The sequence below is a fragment of the Arachis ipaensis genome, chromosome B3 (assembly GCF_059453495.1).
Source record: "Arachis ipaensis isolate K30076 ecotype BB chromosome B3, ASM5945349v1, whole genome shotgun sequence".
NCBI lineage: Eukaryota > Viridiplantae > Streptophyta > Magnoliopsida > Fabales > Fabaceae > Arachis > Arachis ipaensis.
In genome coordinates, this window is record NC_142438.1 from 32093525 (window position 1) to 32108669 (window position 15145).

At 26.8% G+C, this 15145-nt stretch overlaps 1 long non-coding RNA gene across 1 annotated transcript; it reads right to left on the reverse strand.

The window, feature by feature from the left end:
- Positions 1-1698: 1698 nt before the first annotated feature.
- LOC110269630 (uncharacterized) lies at positions 1699-2675 on the reverse strand. The gene is made up of 2 exons (XR_002358400.2): positions 2430-2675; positions 1699-2010 (listed from the first exon to the last, which is right to left on the reverse strand). It is a non-coding gene; the product is annotated as an uncharacterized LOC110269630 (long non-coding RNA).
- Between the last annotated feature and the right edge of the window lie 12470 nt (positions 2676-15145).

Here is a 15145-nt window from a genome sequence, read left to right on the forward strand (position 1 = left end):
GAACAATCAAATATGGGCTACATCTCCATAAGAATGACGTGTTGAACATCACAGCTTACTGTGATTCGGATTGGGGAGGAGATCCTGATGACAGGAAATCAACTGGTGGTATGTGTGTCTTCTTAGGAAGAAACCTGGTATCCTGGTCCTCTAAGAAGCAATCTGTGGTGGCCAGGTCAAGCACAGAGGCTGAATACAGAGCTATGGCGGATCTGGTTGCAGAACTTATATGGATCAAGAGCCTGCTGAGTGAGCTAAGGGTCATAGCTTCTACTCCCACCATATACTGCGATAACCTGAGTGCTGTACTTTTGGCAGCCAACCCCATCCTGCATTCAAAGTCTAAACACTTTGAAACTGATCTTCACTTTGTGAGGGACTATGTAACAAAGAAAGTAGTACAGGTTAGCCATATTCCAGGATCTGTTCAGTTGGCAGATATTTTAACAAAGGCAATTGCCTCTGGAATGTTTGAAAGTGCTAGAGCAAGGTTGAATGTTGAGCAAAATTTGTTGTGCAGTGCTACTAGTGATGAAGGAGTTTTGCAGAATGGCAGCAAACCAAAAGACCTCCGTAGCAGAGTGTATGGCAGAGCAAGTGTTGAGCAACACAATGAAATTAGATAGCAGGGTGCATGATAGAGTAGTGATTGAGCTGAAACTGAATCAGTTGCTAAGTTAGTTAAGCCAAGCTGACTCAGTAGAATTAGTTACAAGTGCAAGCTGTTATTAGGCTCAGCTTATATAGCTAGCTGTATGGGTGTTAGTTGTTGTGTTGTTGTAATTAGAAGTTCAGAACCCCAGTTCCACTTTACCAAATCTGAATAGAAAGCTTCTCTCTCTTTCTCTCTTCAATTTCTCTTCTTCTTCTTCGATCTTTGCTCTCTCTTGCTTTTCATTCAACACTGGAACTGATACCTTTCAACAAGAATGCAAAAGTTGAAGGCAACCCTGCAAGAGCAACTCAAGCTACAAATTTAGCTATGGAAACACGACGGGGGCGAGGTGCAGATGAAGCGGCTAGTGGCGAGGCGGCGCGACGGCCACGGCCGTGGCTCGCCGTTCTCCTCCCCCTCTCCCCTTCCCCCCGCTCCTCTCCCCCTACACACATCCACCCCCGCGTCCTTTTTCCTCTAAAAATAACACAGTTTAATTGATTATATGTATTAAATTCTAATTAATAAAAAATATTTTTAAAAAAGACATTTTAAACATCTTTATTTGAGTGATTTTTTTTTTAAATTATTCGAATAGTGACACGGTTTGAACTCTCTTCTTTAAATTTTTCTGTTTTCTTTATTTTTTTTTTTTATTTCTTCTCTTTAGATTCTTTTCTTTAATTTTTTTTCCCCCTAAAATCTCTTCTCTTTTGCACTGGTGTGTTTATAATATTTATAAGAAAAAATATTTTCCCATTAATACAAATTGAAGAAAAAAATTTTAACATTGGCACTTATTTTGACGAGCATATATCTTCAATACCAGGTTATGGATGAATTGATCGTACATCTTCATACTGTCAAGAATTTTGTTTGATTTTGATCTACTACGAACTTGTTACTTGCGATTTCTTTTTATAATGTAATAAAATAATAAAATAAAATATTCTTCTGATTTTTTATTTTTTATTTTTTTGAGATAATAATAATAATAATAATAAATAAATAAATAAATAAATAAATAAAAATAATAATAAGAATAATAATAATTAATTCTTCGGACAATTTTATATATGAACGCCGGAGATATTCATTCAATCTTGATACAGAACTTTATTTAAATATATATGCATATGCATATATAGTAAAAATCTGATGATATTGAATTCAAGTATCACAGAGGTATGAGCATACACAATGGGTACTGGAGCAGTGTCCTTTAGCTGTTTGGCCGTGTGCGTTCTTACATTTTGTGTCACATACATCGTCTTTGCAACCTATTTCCATCCATGAATAAAGACACCACTTCCCTTTTTCTTCTCTCTGGCTTACTACTGTTTCTGATGTCAAAGCTGCCAAACATCAAAACAACCCAACCGTTAATAATCATTGCATAGGACTAGTTCATCTTTTACTATTTTTCATTTTTTTCTCTGTTTGGTACAATATTACCATAGGAATTTTAAATGAAAAATTCACACAATTTTTTTTCTTACTGAACAAGATCTTCCCTGACTATTAGACAAAATGAATATCTTAGTCATCATCTTGTATATACCGAAAGATATATTTAAATAAAAAATGTAAATTTGTCAGTTTAAATTTTGATAAACTAGAACATTGCCATAATATAGAATTCAAGTGAAATAAAAAAAAATGATTAGAGACAATATTGTCAGACATAAAAATTGTTAAAAGATAAAAGAAATTTGAAGTTTACTCGAACAAAACATATAAATTAATTAAATATCAAGTCTGAAGCAATATATACCTAAAAGCAGAAGGGCAACTAAGAACATGTTTGTGAAAGTTAACTTGACCATCTTTCCCGCAAGCAGAGAGGATCAATAAACTCAGCCTTGATATATATATATATATATATAACTGTGAAGCGGTATATATCGAATGGTGCGTATATTTATAGATGTATTCAAAGTGTAACTCTAAATTGTGTGCTCAGTCTTCACCACTAAATTATTTGATAAATTTAATTAAAAAATAATGTTTGATGATTATATCTTAGTCATCATCTTATTAGAGAAAATTACACTCCCCTTTCCTGCGAGATGCTAAAATAACACTCCCATTCCTTCTATTTTATAAATGTACATTCTCCTCTCTTCTAACTTTTAAAAAGTCCCATCTTTAATCCATTTTAAACTTTTTGTGTTAACTAATGTTAACTTTATCTATTTTTTAAGAAAAAATAAATTATTTTTTAAAAAAATATCCATTAATAAAAATTTTATTTTTTATCATTAAATTTTACTTACCAAAATATCTTTTAATAAATTATTCTTTTATTGATTAAATTATATTTTTCAAAAAAATTAATAATTATATATTCTTTTTCTAAAATACCCTTCAATAATTTTTTAATTATTAAATTATAATTTTACCAAAATTTTCATTAACAATTTTTTTATATTTTACTATTAATTTTTTGATATCTATATATATTATTTTAACATTAAATAAAAAATTTTAGTAAATTTATTTTTCAATATCAATATATATTAATTGTTATATATATTAACAGTGGTAAGATTTTTTTATTTAATGTTAAAATAATATATATTGATATAAAAAAATTAATAGTAAAATATAAAATAATTCTTAACAAAAATTTTGGTAAAAACACAATTTAAGAATTAAAAAATTATTGGAGGGTAGGTATTTTAGAAAAAAATAATTTAATTATTAATTTTTTTAAAAGTATTTTAATAAAAATATAATTTAATCAATAAAAAAATAATTTATTAAAAGAGTATTTTGGTAAGCAAAATTTAATGATAAAAATTAAAATTTTTGCTAATGGGTATTTTTTCAAAAAAAAAATTATTTTTTCTTAAAAAATCTATAAAGTTAATATTAGTTAACACAAAATACTTAAAATGGATTAAAGAGAAAATTTTTTAAAAGTTAGAAGGGAGGAAAATGTACATTTATAAAATAGAGGGAAGGGGAGTGTCATTTTAGCATCTTGCAAGGGAGGGGAGTGGAATTTTCTCTTTTTATTAATATTTAATAAAAATTAAATTTTAAATTTTAAATATTAAATTATAAATTTTAATAGTATAAAATAAGATACTCATTAAAAAATATTGACTAATACTATTAAATAATATTACCCTCTTATATTTCATTTTAATAAAATATAAATTCGATGATTATTGGTTACCTCTATTCAATTTAGATATATAATTTTTAAAAATTTTAATATTCAATTATTTTCTTTACTGTTTATAACTTTGTTTTATTAGTATAACTTAAAATAATATAAGTAATTGAGTTAAAAATGTTGCTAATGCAATAGTTTGTCATATAAATTTTATATACTTTTTAACTATTAATGTAAAAATTAAATCCGTTAAATAAATATTAGGTTGATTAAACAATTTTATTATTGCTAATAATGCCAAACTATAATAATGCACGGACAGTGATACAAACATATAGATATATAGGACATGATATGATACGGAACACACGGGCATACGAATTTAAAATTTTTGTAAGACACAGAGACATAATATATATATAAAATATATAAATTTTTTAAGATAAATTATAATGATATTGGTATTTTATTGATATTAAAATATAAATTAATTTTTTAATTATTTTTAATATTTTTTTAATTATATAAGTATTTAAAATATTTTATTTTAATAATTAATAATATATATTATTTTTAAACTTATTTTAAAAATATATGTTAAGAATAAGATTAAACATGCTGACACGTAATAATATTTAGATATGTCTAAACGTGTGTAAAAAAAATTTTATTTTTTATTAAGATACATGCAATTTAATATCAATGAATGTCATGTTTAAACTATGCTTGACATACGAATATGACAAATAAAAAAAAATGTTCGCACTTCATAGATACCAAGCCTATATTAAAATTAGGGTAATGTTAGGTAGACAAAAAAAATAGTCAGAATTTGTCTTATTTAATATTAATTAATTGTTGTAATAATTAATAAATACTAAATAAAGTAAATTATGACTATTTTTTTGCTGATTTTTTTTTGTGTAAAATTAAATTTAAAGGGACTTTTTAACTATAATTGCGTAGTTGTTTTATATGCATTAAATGCATTAAATGCATTATGATTAAATACATTTACGTAGAAGAAGAGGTAAGTATGTGATTCTCTTAAATAAAGTTTATTTTAATTTTGAGAATAAAAAATATTTTAAATATTATTAAATATTTCTAAATTTATTTTATTTAAAATTTTTAAATAGAAAAGGTTATGATTTTGGCTACAATTAATAAAAGAACTAGTATATGTACTTATGTCTTACAAAAAAAATATATAAAAATATATAAAATATTTTTTAAAATTTTTCAAATATAAATACACAATAATTATTGTCATATATACAAATTTTACAAAATTAATTAAATCTAAATTCAATTATTCTTACTGTCAAAATCTTGTTTTTGAAGTAGAACAATTATTTATCAATGATAATACATATTTGCGATTAAATTAAAATATTTATATCAAGATCTTATCTTTTTTAATATTTTTTTAAATAACATTGATAGTTAAATTTGTAGATATTTTTTAATAATTTATAGATAAATTTTTTAATTTTTTTTTATGTTAAAACTTATATGAACAAGTATAATGTAATATGAGATAAAAAAATTTTCTTGAATCTTATTTATTATCATAGTAAAAAATACTAATATTGAGAATTATCTTTGTTAAAATCTATTTAGGATTGTTTTATTCGTTTGTATTATATTTATTTTGGAATCAAAGTAGTACAGTGTTATTACCTATTGAAACTTACCAACTTATTTTGTCTCTTCTTAAATTGAAGTAGTTGTATTTATACTTAGAGATAATTTCATATTTTTTTTTTGTTAGTTTGAACACCTAGCAAATAAAACTATTTTAAGATAAAATGAATACACAATTGAATATAAGATCATGTCTTGACCCTTGTAGAATGATAGGAAGGATTTATTTAAAGCTACAAAACACAGACACTTTTTTGAATTATAGTGTCCATGTGTCAAACATATTTTAAATATGACACGATATTTATTTAACACTTGTCTGATATGTCTGTCTTTTATATTCAACCGTGTCTTAATAAAAATACAAAATACTTTTCCAGACATGCTTGAACAACTTAAATACCATCACTTGTGACGTGTCAATCATATCTAATTTTATTTTTAACCTATATTTTTAAAATAAATTTAAAAATAGTATATATTATTATTAAATTTTTTTATAATTCAAAAAAATATTAAAATATTGTCATTATTTATCTAAAAAATATTAAAATATTGACTAATACTATTAAATAATATTACCCTCTTATATTTCACTTTAATAAAATATAAATTCGATGATTATTGGTTATCTCTATTCAATTTAGATATATAATTTTTAAAATTGTTAATATTCAATTTTCTTTACTGTGTATAAGTTTGTTTTATTAGTATAACTTAGAATAATCTAAGTAATTGAGTTAAAAATGTTGCTAATACAATAGTTTGTCATATAATTTTTATATACCTTTTATCTATTAATGTATTAAAATTAAATTCGTTAAAATAAATATTAGGTTGATTAAACAATTTTATTGTTGTTATAATGCCAAGATATATATCGCATGGATAGTGACACAGACATACAGATATGAGATATGATATGACACGAAATATGTAAACACACAAATTTAAATTTTTTATAAGATACAGAGGGGCATGAATGTATATAAAATATAAATTTTTTTAGATAAATTATAATGATATTTTAATATTTTATTGTTATTAAAATATAAATTAATTTTTTAATTATTTTTAATATCTGTTTTTAATTATATAAAATATTTAAAATATTTTTATTTTAATAATTAATAATATATACTATTTTTAAATTTATTTTAAAAGTACATGTTAAGAATAAGATTGGACAGATTGACACGTGATTATTTAGGTGTGTCCAAACATGTTTAAAATTTTTTTTTTTATTAAAACACAGTTAGACACAAAAAACATGCGTATCGAACGAGTATGGATAATTATAATATTTAAAATGTATCTGATATACAAAGACAACAAATTAAAAAAGTATCCGAGCTTTATAGATACCAAGTCTATCACAAAATTAAATTTAAAGGGATTTGTCTTAACTATAATTACGTTGTTGTTTTAATGCATTAAATGCATTATGATTAAATACATTGACTCAGAAGAAGAGGTAAATATATTAATCTCTTTAATAGAGTTTATTTTAATTTTGAGAATATTTTTTTTAAATATTACTAAATGTTTCTAAATTTATTTTATTTAAAATCTTAAATAGAATAAGTTATGATTTTGGCTACAATTAATAAAAGAACTAGTATGTGTATACAAGTGCCTTGTATAAAAAAATATATAAAATATTTTTTAAATTTTTCCAGTAAAAATACCCAATAATAATTAGTGTCATACAAATTTTACAGTTAATTAAATCTAAATTTAATTGTTTTTAAGGTCGAAATCTTATTTTTGAAGTAGAACAATTATTTATCGATAATAATACGTAGTTTACAATTAAATTAAAATATTTATATTGAAATCCTATTTTTTAAATATTTTTTAAATAATATTGATAGTTGAATTTGTAGACATTTTCTAATAATTTATGAATAAACCTTTCAAATCTTTCTCCTTAGTTTTTATGTTAAAAGTTAAAACCAATTTGAGCAAGTATAATCTAATATGAGATAATTTTTTTTTTTAAATTTTTTTTATTGTCATAGTAAAATATACTAATATTGAAAATTGTATTAAAATTGAAATTATCACACCCAAGACAGCCCATCTCAAAAACCACAATAGCTAATGTGACAATCTTTGTCAAAAGCTACAACAAAAAGCTTAGGAAACTTATCCTTAAGAGCTCCACTTTTTATCCACACACTATTCCAGAAACTAGTCCTATTTCCATCCCTAACCATCAACTGCAAACCTTCTCTAAACACCCTCAAAAGCTCCTTATTTTTCACACCAATCTGTATAATTGCTGACCACACAATTAAATACAAGATCTTGTCTTGACCCCTGTGGAATGATAGAAATTAAAGGATTTGTCTAAAGCTATGAAGCACAGACACATTTTGAATATGACACGACACTACTCATTCAACACTCATCCGATACACATGTCTTTGGGATTCAATCGTGTCTTAATAAAATATACAAAATGCTTTTCTAGACACACTTGGACACATCTAAATACCATCACGTGTCAACCGTGTCTAATTCTATTCTTAACCTATATTCTTAAAAGGAGTTTAGAAAAAGTATATATTATTATTAAATATTTTTATAATTAAAAACATTAAAGATGGTTAAAATATATAATTTATATTTTAATATAAACAGAATATTAAAATATTATTATCATTTATTTAAAAAATATTTTATATTTTATATATGAATTTAATTTTAATGCACTAACAGTATAAAATACTTTACATAATTGTCTAATCACATTTGTTCTTTTGGTTATCTATTCAAGCGGTCAATGTAAAAATTAGTTATTTTTGCTGAAATGACATTTCGTAATTGAATGCATATGTAAAATTGGTTTATTTTAACAATGCATAAAAATTGAAATATGTTGTATCCCTGTGTCTTATAAAAAATTAAAATTTGTAAATTCACATGTCTCATGTCTATGTCGGTGTCCATATTTCATAAGTCTAAAGTTTTCGCAAAGTACAACTACTTTTTCTCCTAAAATAAAAATATTTATTGTATAACATAAAAATGTCATGATACCGCTAAAACATTTTATCACATGTTTTCTAGCAATACCTACTAACCATATGAATATCTTCTCAAATTATAAGCTTAGTTCTCCTAACAACATTATTTGAGGAAAATTGGGTTATATCTTAAATAGTAGAATCATTAATTACATTTAGTGGTATTTTAAATCTTAATGTACCTCATTTTTCTATTAAAAAGGAGTAAATACGCAATGTCATTTGAAATATTATTGTCATATCTCATCATCATAAACAAAGACAAAATCTCTTATCCATGATACAAAATTGTAATAACTTTGCCAAGTGCATATTTTTCTACTTAGATATATTGCAAAAACTAACGTGTTTGGGACTATTTATTTTAACTCATCACTCTCAAAGTTTAATTTTTCTGTAACAATTCTTTTAACTAACAAATAACTATCAACTTCAATTGCTAAGGATATAAGAGGATAGTCTTTTAGTATTTTACTATAGAATTGTAACATTTTGTCTATATCAAATAAATACAATTATTTAATCTCATCATCCGACATAGTTAACTCTGTATATAAAATAGTGTTAAAATTCAATCAATTTAAAATATCAATAATTAAAAAAATTATTATTAGCAATTAATAACTCATCTTTCATGTTTAATATTATTTTTCACTAATACAAAATATTATTTGAGAACTCATGCCAATAGCTATTCCAAATGTATTTTGATTGAGATATTATTAAAAGTTAGTAGAATATCAACTTTTTGATATGTGATCTTGAGGCCTTATGAGCCTCTTTCATTAATAGCATCTATGAATTTTCTATTATCTTATAACAATTCAAAAGTGAAACATGCATCCTTATAAATATAACATGCACTCAGCAGGGACGGATACACATGTATAAGTGTGGCGTCCCACTACAATTTGAAATTTTTTTGAGTAGTATATGATAATAAAATTTATTTGCCCCCACTAAATTATTGAATTTGACCCTACAATAATTTTTTACTCAATTTTTGGTACTTCATAGTCAATTTAAGAATTTTATATTAGATATCGTTAGAATGATCAATTTTCAATTTAAATGAAATTTGTGTTTTTTCTTAGAAATTAACTCGAAAGAGTATTATTTATCTTTTTTTATATTAATTTTAATTTTTTTCTGTAACAACTGCATTAATTGAAAGAGCTTTTTTAACTATGAATTTCAATAAAAATTGGCTTCTAATTGTATGAGAAGTAAATTTCTAAATATATATATATATGTAAGAGTAATACTACACATTCAAGTCTTTTTATAAACTAAGTCTAATCAAGTTAAACAATAAGATTTTAAATAATGCTAGCCATAACTAATTTTTGTTATCTTAGACTAATTTGGTTGGAATTAGTTAACAAAAAAATTTGAATATGTAGCATTATTCTATATAAAAAGAGAGATATTTCGATTATATTATTAAGAAAAAGATTACTTAATTTTTTTAAAATATAAAACCTAAATAATAAAATTTTAAATTATATGTTATCATTTAAATTACTAATTTAGTGTTTTAATTTGTAAATTATATATTTTAAAGACTAATCATATTATATTTACATAAAAAATAATCACATATATACATATTGAAATAAAAAATATAAATTAAAAATACATATATTTATATATAAATATATAATGATTAATGAATAATTTGGTAATTAATTTTTATGTACACATAATATTTTTATTATAAAAATTTTTAATATATTATATATATTTTGCCCCCACTATCAAAATTTTTTAAATCCGTCACATGCATAATCACTCTTGTTGTCTTTATGACTACTCTAATATTCATACATTTTCTTTGACTATTTAAAAAAAACAGTTGTAATTATCTTTATCATTTCTTAAAAAAAAAAACATTAGAATCTCAATTTCAAGGCATTATGAATAGTTACATATGCTTAGCAAATTATTTTTTTGATAAAGTGGACGATAATGACAAAATTTTATAATTTGTATAACATTAAAATATAGTAGCTAAAAATAATTAAATATTTTTTTGTATCAAAATGTTAGGATTTGGTTGTATTAGTCCCACATTACTTAGGATAGCAAATGGAGTGGGTGGCCTAGGCTATAAATATGAAGCTAAGTTCCCCATTTGCTTTTGCACCAGTCAGAAACACTTTAAGCTTGCATCTGATTTTTCTTTTCCTCTCTACTCTTTGATTAGAGAGTGTTGTGAGGTGTAGTTAGATATTTGCTTTGAGAGAGTGTGGGTGTACTGGGGTGCCGGTGTTAGAGAGAAAGAAGTCTATGTGTTGTAACAATTTTCACATAGTGATATTCTCTGGTTGTCATTTGACAATGGCCGTGGTTTTTTTCTCCGGTAATTGGAGTTTCCACGTTAAATTCTTGTGTTGTGATTGTGTCTATTTTATTTCTCTGTCAAAAGTGTTTTCTCAAGGGGGAATGGTGTCTTATTCCCAACAAGTGGTATCAGAGCTTCGGTTCGGTGGGATTTATTCTTAGTATGCTCTGTGGTTGCAGCCTAGTCTGACCTTCCACATCAGAAAAGAATTTTGTCCTGTGGCTTGAGGTTGATCTTTGGTTGCTGTTGTTATTGCTGGAAGGCAGTGTGACACTGTGAGAGTGCTGTTTGGAAAGGTTCTGGCTAAGGAAAGACCTGGTATTTAAGTGTGTCCATTGTGACCCACATCTCTTTCCTGGGGACCCTTCCTAGTGCACGGTCTACAGTTGAGTTATACTATTCCAGTATACGGTTGCAACAATGTCAGGATATCCAAGTGCTGTGAAGCTTGAAATAGAGAAATTTGATGGAAGAATCAATTTTGACTTGTGGCAAATACAAGTCAAGGATGTGTTGATACAATCAGGTTTGCACAAGGCGTTGAAGACAAGAAGTATCCTCATGGTATTACCGCACTGCCATGGATAAGGATAAGTTGTGGCAATCGGGTCCACAATTGCACACGAGCATTGGTTGGCGTTGAGATGCAAGGTGTGTGGCGGAGTTAGGTCGATGGCTGAAGAACTTCCAGGAAAAGCCAATTTGGAAGTTGCACCATGAATTTTCAGCAAGGTTTCGATCTGTACTAAGGAGAAATGCTTGGAGTGGTCTAATTCCAAGTGAGTATACTTTTATGGTGGAGTATGATAGTTCTCTGAACTATGATTGTCGGTATAGACAATGGCAGCAAAGAATTGTCGGTGTTGACAATGGAAGCTGAAAATGTGTGACTATTTCAATCAAGGTGGAGATTGTTAGGATTTGGTTGAATTAGTCCCACATTGCTTAGGATAGCAAATGGAGTGGGTGGCCTAGGCTATAAATATGAAGCTAAGTTCTCCATTTGTTTTTGCACCAGTCAGAAACACTTTAAGCTTGTATCTGATTTTTCTTTTTCTCTCTACTCTTTGATTAGAGAGTGTTGTGAGGTGTAGTTAGATATTTGCTTTGAGAGAGTGTAGGTGTATTGGGATGCCGGTGTTAGAGAGAAAGAATTCTATGTGTTGTAACAATTTTCACATAGTGATATTCTCTGGTTGTCATTTGACAACGGCCGTGGTTTTTTCTTCGGTAATTGGAGTTTCCACGTTAAATTCTTGTGTTGTGATTGTGTTTATTTTATTTCTCTGTCAAAGGTGTTTTTTCAAGGGAGAATGATGTCTTATTCCTAACACAAAAAACCAAATAAAATGGATGTAAATTACATATTGTTAAGACGTCAAATTTAAATTATTAAATATATGAAAATAATTTTAAATATAAACGCATCATTATTTGCAAGCACATTGGTCAAACTTAGCTTTTAATTGTAAAATATCTTATTTCCAACAAGTTTGACATAAGTCAAATTTTAAGTATTATTTGTAAGCACAAACTTAGCTTTTAATTATAAAATATCTTATTTCCAAACAAGCATGATATAAGTCAAATTTTAGGTATGAAGATATGACTTTATATTTGGCCGAAAAACATAGATTTGTGATATTTTATCTTTTCAACAATATCATATGGGAAAGTATGAGGAGGAGTCAATGGAATACTTATACAATGTGTACAATAGAGGTTTATGGAGTATTAGAGATATAACCATTAATGTTACCTTTTCTTATCAATTGAAGCTTTTAGGATGAGTGGTATCATGATATGATGTTAGAATGCTAGATCCGAAAGATCAAGAGTTTGATCTTTGGTGAACTCCAAAATTAATTTAATCTTTTGAAAAGATGTTTATTATCCCTAGTACTCGGATAGTTATTCTAAATAGTATGGGGAATGTTTATTTTGTAACTCAATAACCCATTGTACATATTGTACAAATAGTCCATTGTCTCCCTAGCGGGATCCATATCATATATATATAAGAAATTTTTTTGTAATATAAACTATGAATGGCCATTCTCTATACGGAATGAAGGTCTAGTTACAAGTGTTTATTTTAGATGCTATAGCCCAATGTTCGAAGAATCGAACAGAGCATCTGACCGAATTAACCAGAAATTGACCTTCTATTCACTTCGGTTCATACATAAAATCAACTTGCAAAAAAGCGGTATAAAAATTGGTCAAACCAGTGATAGACTAGCGAACTGGTACGATATTTTCGGTTCTCAAATCTAAAAAAAAATTATGTATCAAAAATTCTAATTTCAAAACATTGAAATGCTAATATCACTATTAAATTACAATTAAGCCTAGAGTAAAATTTTTTTAGCTTTATTCTTTTTTAATTTAGACAACTTGCATTTTAACGGTTGAAAAACAATAATCCACTCCTTATATCCTTCCATTGCGTTAGACACATGAGTCTCTCTAGTAAAAAGTGGCAAAAAATATTTCGTATGACGTTATCTTGTATGATCTAGCCTTCAACTGTACTACATGGATAATAATCATTTGATTGAGTCTGTTTATTGCCTATACAGTCACCAAAATAACGCTGCAAAGAGATGATAACCATTTGATTTGGACACTATTTTTATGATTATTTAGGAGTCAAATAATCTCAATTGAATGGTTATCATTCACATCGGACTAATAAAGACTAGGTCATACAATTTACGTTACATATAAGAATTTTTTGTGATCTTTTGTCAAAAATCCTTACAAAAAGACTCGTGCGTCTAATGAAAATGAAGGATAAGGGTTCATTTGTCTAATAAAAAGAAAGGATAAGAGACATATTGTCATTTTTCAATCGTTAAGATGCGAGTTATCTAAATTTAAGACCGAAAAAGAATTTTACTCTTAAATCTAACATAGATCATCTAGCTTCTTCGTCGGTAGATCTAGTGGTTCGCCTAATGCGTTCCCACTCACTTCTCCACTACGCCCTTACTCATTTTTCAACCCACGTCTCTTGGTTGCCTCTGGCATGTATGTCTATTTCCATATAGATCTGGTTCACCATCACCACTAGTACTTCATTGCCCTCTGGTGGTTCACATCAACAATGGTTATAGTAGATCAAAGCACGAAAACAAAGATGAGGTTGCATCGGAATGTTTTCAATGGCACAACTTCATGGTGGAGATAGAGAAGTATGGTGGTGAAGATAGAATATTTGAGCTCTATATGAGGAGTAAATAGAGAAGGAAGAGAATAATGTGAGGGTGACTAAAGAAAGTGGGAGAAGAGGAAGGAGAGTGAATGAGCGATTAGAGAAAGAGGGATGCCGACTAAAGTGTGTGGGCTGGCCCGTTCTTTGGTGGGCTAGTCTACCCCGCCCCGCCTAGTGAGACGGTTCTAGAATTCTATCCCGCCCTGCCTAACTGCGGGCTAATGGGCTGGTGGGCTAAGCCTGCCAAAGCTCTTTTTTTTTACTATTAAGTATTAACTACTAAATAATATATATAATTTCACAATCATATTAATAAATTTATAATTTCTAAAGACATAAAAAATTATATTTTTTATATTCATAAACATTAAAATTTTGTAATTATAAATATCCAATAAACATAATTATAAACCAAGTTTTCATCCAAAACATAAGTTTAAATATTCTCTCCAAAGCAAAATAAACATAATTTAAAACATAATTATAAATATTGTCTTCAAAGTAACATAAACATAATCCAAACCACTCAATTTTTATCTTCATACTCTTGTAAGTTAAGTTGGGGGAAGTTAGGTTTTGGCCAAAAAATTGTAAAAATACCCCCTCACTAAAAAACAATAAACCCGCGCGGGGGAGCCCACCCTGCCCCGCTAAAGTTCGCGGTTTAAGCGGTGCGGGTTAGACGGGCTTTTGCTATTTGGTGACTCAAATTTTTCAGTCCGATCTATCTTTTTTCGCGGGTTACGCGAGCCGGCCCGGCGAATTTAGACCCGTTTGCCACCCCTGTGTGTGAGAGAGAGAGAGAAAGAAAGAGAGAGGGGGGGTTATGATTTGTAACTTTTTTCAGAATAAAAAATATTAATAGAATTTTAAATATAGGTATAAATTGGTATTAAATTACATATATTATGAATATAAAATTTTAAAATTTATTAATATGAAATGTTAAAGAGATTATGCTTTAATTTTTTTAAGGTTAGATGATTTTATAAAGTTTTGAAGATAGCTTTTAATTTGTATTAAATTAGATATATTAGGAATTAAAATTTTAAAATTATTGAGTAAATTATGAATATTTCAAAAATAATTATTAATTGATAATTCTATTGACCATAAATTTTTATTA